Here is an 8149-nt window from a genome sequence, read left to right on the forward strand (position 1 = left end):
TAGTTTAACAAACCCCAGGTACCCATCTTCCCTTTTCAATAATTATCAAGTGATGACCAATATTTTTTCACCTACACCCTCACTTATTTCTTCCTGCCAATGGAGATTATTTACAAGCAAATCTTGTACATCATGTAATTTTGGTAGGTGTATTTTTAATATTTTGACATACAGAACCATATTGACCTATTAAAAGAGTTTACTAGTTTAGGCTCCCACCAGAATGTTCAGACAAGCTTTATTCACAATAACACAGTCACTGCAAACTGGAAACAACCCAAATAACTATCACCAGGTGAATAATTTTTTAATGGTATGTTTATTACAATGGTATACCACTCAGCAATGCAAAGGAATAAATTCCAATACAGGTAACAATGTGAATGAACTTCAAAAACATTTATTCTGACTGAGAGAAGTCAGACTAAAATACTATATACTGTAGAATGTAATTATGTGAAATTCCAGGAAATACAAACAAAACTATGACACAAAAGTGACATAAAGCAGGGGAGAGAGGTATGGGAAGAGATGGACTATAAAAAGCAAAATTTGGGGGGCAATGGATATGTTTTGTATCTTGATTGTGGCACTGGTTTTATAGGTAGTTATATATACTGATAGGGCTTCCCTGATAGCTCAGTTGGTAAAGAATGCACCTGCAATGCAAGAGACTCCAGTTCAATTCCTGGGTCAGGAAGATTTGCTGGAGAAGGAATAGGCTACCCACTCAAGTATTCTTGGGATTCCCTAGTGGCTCAGCTGGCAAAGAGACCACCTGCAATGCGGGAGACCTGGATTCGATCCCTGGGTTGGAAAGATCCCCTGGAGAAGAGAAAGGCTACCCACTCCAAGATTCTGGCCTAGAGAATTCCACAGACTGTACAGTCCATGGGGTTGCAAAGAGTCAGACATGACTTGAGTGACTTTCAGGGTCAGGATACATACTAAAACTCAATAAATTACACAATTTAAATGGACATTAATTGTAGCTAATTATCCTTCAATCAGGCAGATTTTTAAAATATGCTTCCCTTGACTCTTAGCAGCAGTGTATTATTTAAATAAATATTATTAAAATAAAATGTAAACATTTATATGGGTGAAATATTCTGTGTTGATATACCAGGATTTGAATTTGAATTTGCATTTCTTCAGCAATATTAAATATTTTTCCTAGTTTATAGGCCATTGGTATTTCTTGTTTTGCAAATTGCCACTTCATGTCCTTTGCCTAGTTTTCAAACTAGGTATTTGTGTTTTTCATGTGGATTTGTAAGACTTCTTTATACACCAAAGATTCTTGTGCTCAGTTGCTCAGTTGCGTCTGACTCTTGTGACTCCATGGACTGTAGCCTGCCAGGCTCCCCTGTCCGTGGGATTTCACAGGCAAAAACACTGGAGTGGGTTGCCATTTCCTTCTCCACCAAAGATTCTTAAACTTTGTCATATATTGTAAATATTCTTTGCCTTCTAATTTTGCTTGTGGTGTTGGTAAGTTGTATCTGACTCTTGTGACCCCATGGACTGTAGCCTGCCAGGCTCCTCTGTCCATGGTATTCTCCAGGCAAGAATACTGGAGTAGGTTGCCATTTCCTTATCCAGGGGATCTTCCCAACCCAGGAATCGAACCCAGGTCTCCTGCATTGCAGGCAGATTCTTTACTGACTGAGCTATGAGGGAAGCCCTTGTGGTGTTACTAGTTTTTTAATACAGAAGTTTTACATTTTTACATACATGTCACATATAACAAAATCTGTATTTTCACATCTTTATTGTATCTTCATTTATTTTTATGCCTAGAAAGACTTTTATTCTCAAGACCAGAAGAATATTCCCTTATTTTCTTCTAGGTTTCTTCTGGTCTTATTGTTCGCCATTCTTTTCCACTCTGGAGCAGACTGGGTAGTACAAGCATTGACTCAGAAGTCAGATGGAGCTGGAACCAAAATCAACTTACTAGCCCTGTGACCAAGGGCATATTCACCTTCCTCCACTATAAAATGAGGATAATAATAGTTTCTAACTTACAGGGTGGTTTTCAGGATTAAATGAAAAAGTATATGTAAAGAATTTGTAGAGCAACGAGAGTGCCATCTCTGGCTGGAAGAATGGAAATGAGACTGGCATCCAAAGAGTCCTTAAAAAACCCCCATCCCAGGCTTAGGGGGCAGGTTAGGGAGTGGGGAGAGGCAAAGATGGTGAGGGGAATATGTATAGCAAATTGATAACGCTCAAGCAACATCAGCAACTGTATTTGGACATTTTTTTTAGTTGCTCAGTATACAAGCACTGATGGTTTGAAGCAAATTCTAAGACACATGAAGGGAGATATTCCGTCTCTCTACCCACCGGCAGCTAGGTAGCAGGGATGCAGCCCAGGATCTGCCAGTCAGATGCCTTCTCTCCCCCTGGACTTTGGAACTTGAGCATACAGCACTGCAGAGGAGAACAGCAATTATTCCTGGAGGTTTCAGCACCCAGACATCCAGAAAAGCAGCAAGCCTTGGAGGAGACCATGTAGTCACAGCATCCTGAGCAAGCCTGTCCTGTGGCATGATCCCAACCGAGCCTGCCTCACCTGCTTCCTACCCTTTTCCTGAGGCTGGTTCTTTAACATAGTCACAGTGAGATTTCCAACAGCCTTCCAACAAACTCCTTTCCTGCTTCAGCCAGTTGGAATCAGATTATGTGGTTTGCAACCAAGAACCTGACTCATCAGGCTACTACGATTAACTATGAAATTTACATTGGCAGATGGCATGAGGTGGTAACTCCCCCCCCCGAAATAATCAGATATCCACAAATCATTTGTTAAATAATCCATTCTCTTCCCACCGATTTGAAATGCCTGAGATTTTTCACTGAGTGAGCCCTTGCCCTTGAAACTCTCTCATTGACTACAACTCCTTGTCTCTCCTAGAACCCCAGAGAGTTTTTCATTCTCTTCTCCCCAAGGGAAATCTCCTGTTTTAGAACCCCAGACTGCCTGCTTTATACTAAATACTCTAGATATCTAAGAATGTCCCTGTTTTTAAGCTGGAGGACTGCATTAAGAAACACGTCTGCTGACTTTAGGTCTCCCCACAGCAAGTCATCAATTTGATGATTCCAGCCCCAATTTGGAGAAACTCAGAGGGGTTAGAGGGCCTTACCTAATGAAAAAATAAATGGCCCAAAACAAGCACCAACTCCCCATTCCACACTCCCCCCTAACCACTGGCCCCTTATTCTGTATAACTGTATGCCAGCACAGCCCAGGGGAGAAGGGGACCAGTGGCTACAGTGCTCGCCTCCTGGCCTACTTTCTTGGTGACATCAACACTGAGGTTGTAGGGACTTCCCTGGTATCATAGTGGTTAGGATTCTGGGCTTTCTGTGACTGGGTTTCAATCCCTGGTCAGGAAACTGAGATCCTGCAAGCTGCGACACATGGCCACAGAAAATAAATAAATAAATAAAATAAAAAAACAAACAAACAAAAAAACAAAAACAACCTGAAACTGAGGTTGTAATGCAGTGAAGGTGCCATCTTTGGCTGGAAGGGTGAAAATGGAACTGACATCCAGAGAGTTGCAAGTGGGGAGGCAAAGGTGGTGAGGGGGAAGAAGATAGGGTCCTCTGAGGTAGAGACTGTGCTGACTGACAACATGGTACCACAAGGCCTGAGAATGTCTGGTTGCCAATGAGTGTGCTGCTGCTGCTGCTAAGTCACTTCAGTCGTGTCTGACTCTGTGCGACCCCATAGACGGCAGCCCACCAGGCTCCACCATCCCTGGGACTCTCCAGGCAAGAACACTGGAGTGGGCTGCCATTTCCTTCTCCAATGCATGAAAGTGAAAAGTGAAAGTGAAGTCACTCAGTCGTGTCCGACTCTTAGCGACCCCATGGACTACAGCCCACCAGGCTCCTCCGTCCATGGGATTCTCCAGGCAAGAGTACTGGAGTGGGGTGTGAGTGTATGGAAGGACAAACTCTTGTGGAAGGACCAATACATGTCACAGAAAGTAACTAGATCTGAATGTGAGGGGTGGGAAACAGGTGGTTCCTAACTGTCTTCAGCAAAGACAGTGTTGCTGGGCTGGTCATGGGTAAGGGACAAAGGAGACAGTAGGCCTGGGAGCTTTCATTTATTTTCTTTATTTTCTCTTTCCCAGCTTTATTGAAAATAATTGACACATAACCTGATAGCTTTTAAAAAGCAACAGGACTCGACACAATGGGCTATTACATGGCCACTAAAATGATGTTTACAAGGACTTTTTTAATAACATGAGGAAATTCTTATAATTTTAAGTAAAAGTAAAAAAAGGCCAGCTATAAAATGGTATATTGAGTTGAATCACTAACTGTGTGGTAAAACTATGAATTTTTAAAAAGACTAGAAGAAAATGCACCCAAATGTTAACCACAGTTAACTGTCTTTGGATGGTAGTTATTTAACAATGGGACTTCCCTAGTGACTCAGTGGTAAAGAATCCGCTTGCAGTGCAGGAGACCCAGGTTCCATCCCTGGGTCGGGAAGATCCCCTGGAGAAGGAAATGCAACCCACTCCAGTACTCTTGCCTGGAAAATCCCATGGACAGAGGAGCCTGGCAGGCTACACTTCATAGGGGTGCAAAGAGTTAGACACGACGGAAGCAACTTAGCACGAGCACACAGGAAATTAGATCCCGCATGCCACAACTAAGATCCAGCACAGCCAAATAAATACATAAATAAAAACGAATATTAAAAAACAATACTAGGTGCAGGCAAACTATCAAGGACCTATTAATATCAGGCCTGGGCTTGGCATTCTACTTAGATAAATTACCACATGTCTTTACACAACAACCCTGTGAGGCATTTACTCCTACTTTACAGGTGAAAAAATTTAGTCTCCCAGAGACTCAATGCCATACAGCTCAGGAGGAGTAGTATGATAAAATTATTGGCTAAGAATTATGTTTCTGGGCTTCCCTGGTGGCTCAGTGGTAAAGAATCTGCCTGCCAATGCAGGAGACACCAGTTCGATCCCTGGTCTGGGAAGATCCCACATGCCACAGAGCAACTAAGCCCGTGTGCCACAACTACTGCACTCCAGAACCCAGGAGCCATAACTACTGAGCCCACGTGCTTCAGTTTGCTGAAGCCCATGTGCCCTAGAGCCTGTGCTCTGTAGCAAGTGAAGCCACCATGATGAGAGGCTCACACCACAGAGAGTAGGCCCGTTCGCTGCAATCAGAGAAAAGCCCATGTAGCAAGGAAGACCTAGCACAGCCAAAAATAAATAAATAAATAAATGTATTTTAAAAATAAAAGTTATGTTTCTTTTCTCTATTTTCCAAATTTTTTTTTACAAAGAACATGTGCTTTCTACCTTTCCCCAACTGTCCTTTTCTTCGACTAATTAATCCTTCTTGGATCAGGAACAAAGGGACACATTCTCTCCCGTTCTCAGAATTTGTGATCTCCCTGTCAGTAGAGCAGAAGTTCCTGGTGGGGAGGGACTCGGTCCCCAACCCGGAACACAGAGGAGCACACAGATGCTGAAGAGATGTTTGTGGAATAAAGGACTGAATGAAGGAACAAATGAGTAACAGTCATGAAGAAGTTCATCATGCTGATGATGTAAATGCCCTGTGTCTGCAAAGTGCTTGGGGAAGGGACAGCCTTTTCACCGGAATGTTGAGGAGGGTGCCATTAGGACCATAACCTTCCTATGAGACTTGGGTCTCTTTGAGCAACCCAGTCAGCCATATCTCAAGTGATATACTTAATCCTGAGAACTCCATGTACAGGGCCTGCCACCCAAGGCTTGTAGCTACCACGTCTTTCCTTCCACTAAAACACCCCTGTATTTTTCAGGCCCCAGTTCCTAGCGGGCTGGACCTGGGAGGGGGTCTAAGGTCAGGGAGATACTGAAATCTCAGAGCATCCTGGAAGGCCCTGAGAATAACAGGGAGTTGACTGCATTTTGCAAGCTAAAAAAAAAAAGATAAAGGAATTTACATGATTAATATACCAATAAGAAAGGCCCAGGATAGCCAAGGAAAGCCAGAGCTGCTCAGAGGGACCTGGAATCCCTGCCCAGTGAGCCCAGTGGTGAGGCCCAGGGGGCAGTGAGAGGTGAGGGCAGGCCAAGGCAAATCTCTCTGTGCCCTTGGTCCAGACTTGTCAGTGGGTGGCCACCCTCTGAGCCCTGTGGGGCAGGGGGACAGGGAACAGGATACTGACTTAATTTCCTCCTAGCCCGTGCTTCCCCGATGGACAAAGCAGGCTGAGGAAAGTTTTCATTGAACTGGTAGCACTTTGTAAAATTACAGCCAATTCCCCGTAATCAGCATGAACAAGGGGCCAGCAGTATGGCCTGCAATTAGATAAAGAAAAATAGCAATGTTTACAATCCAATTTGTTTTAAAACAGCAGATTTACCTTTATAATTATGAAGCAGTGCATGTTCCTGCTAGAAGGACCCAGCCTGGCTCCAGCCCTTCTCCTCAGAATAATTTCTCCACCTGTACCTACATCCCCCAAACCCCTCCTTGGCCTTCAAGGCCATGTTCAAATCCTTCCTCCAAGAAGCTTTGCAGTTCCTCGGCCACTTCTTCCTCCATACTCCCTCTAGCTCTTTGCTAGCGCTTTGTAGAGCCCCTTTCAGGGTCAGCTCTGACTGTCCCACTGTGAGCCCCTCTCCTTCTGGAGTGGAGGCTCCCAGAAGGGAGGGCACAGCCTTCTCCATCTCAGCGACCCCCTGGACCCAGTACAGTGCCTGGCCCAGTGGATTCCTCACCCAAACCTCCTTTCTCGTTGCCGATGGACAACAGTGCCCACCCCGCGGGGTCCCAACGGACTTTCCGAGGTCTAGCAGATTCCGGATTCCCAGATCCCCTGGGAAGCCCCCCTGCGGATAACAGGGAGTTGCCCTTATTTTGCAATCTAGAAAGGAGTATTTACCAGGCCCAGTTACAGCTGATTTTGTCGCTCCGGGAACGGGAAGCGTCAAGCCCAGCTGCACGGGCAGAGTGAGACAGCGAGGGGAATAAAGGGCTGCCTCCCTTGATCACTGGGCTCCCCAAGTGGGAGACCGGAGAGTTGAGGCTGCGGAGGAGGAGAGGGAAGGGGAGGGGGAGGCCCGGGGCCGCGCTGCCCTTCCTCCGGCTCCTCCTCCTCTCGCGGTCCCCGCCGGCCTCCCTCTCGGGCTCTTTGTCTGTCGGTCGGTCTGTCTGTCGGCTCGCTCTCGCACTGGCTCTCCAGCCCTCTCGCTCTCTCTCGGCTCGGTTCACGTGACCGACTGCTCTCAACGGCTCCGATCACCTCTTCCTGAGGCAGCACCTTTCGGTTGGTAACAGGAGACACTCGGGGGTTGGGGGCAGGATGGGTTTCCTTCCTTCGCTTTTTCCTCCTCGCCTTCTGGGGCAGCTCCGGCCGCTCCTCTCGGCTCGGCCTCCGGCCCTCCACCCCTCCAGCCTCTCCCAGCCCCCATGGTGCTCCCTCCCTCTCCTCTCCCCTCCCCTCTCGCCCCCGCCTACCCCCCACCCCGCCACCGCCTTGCCTCCCTCTTTCCCCGATGCCATCCCTCTTTGGGGAGGGGGCTTCTGCGCGGGGGACAGACAAAAGGTCTTGGACGGACTCCGGGGACGCCCCCTCTGCAGCTCCCCACCACGTGGCCCCTCCCTCCGCGGGCGGCGTGCAGCTCCCCCCTCCCAACCCCAGCAGAGGTCTGGGGAGTTAGGGCCCCCGAGGCATCATCCTTTCCGGGCTTCGTTCGCGCCAATTGCTCTGCCGCGGGTGCTGAGCCTCTGGGCGCCTCGAATACCAACGAGGGCACCGGACGCCGGTGGGGGGAAGATGCTCGGAGGACCAAGGCTGCGCTCTCGGTTCCCACTCTGGGGAACCGCCAGCCTAACTGGGGAGACTAGGACCCCGCCGTCGGAAGGCTCCTGGTCCTATGGGGGATGATGACAAGGTCTCCAACCTCAGGGAGCTAGAGGCTGGTGGGACTCAGTCTCCCTCCCTTTTGCAGTACAAACTCACCAAAAAAAAAAAAAAAAAGGATGAATCCAAAAGTATCATGAAAGTGCCCTGCAAAAGCAGCGCTGGAGCTACATATTCGTGAACTTCTGGCAGAACCAGATTGTGTGTCCCTGCCCATCTTGGCCAGCA

This window comes from Bos javanicus, chromosome X (genome assembly GCF_032452875.1).
Source record: "Bos javanicus breed banteng chromosome X, ARS-OSU_banteng_1.0, whole genome shotgun sequence".
NCBI classification, from domain to species: domain Eukaryota; kingdom Metazoa; phylum Chordata; class Mammalia; order Artiodactyla; family Bovidae; genus Bos; species Bos javanicus.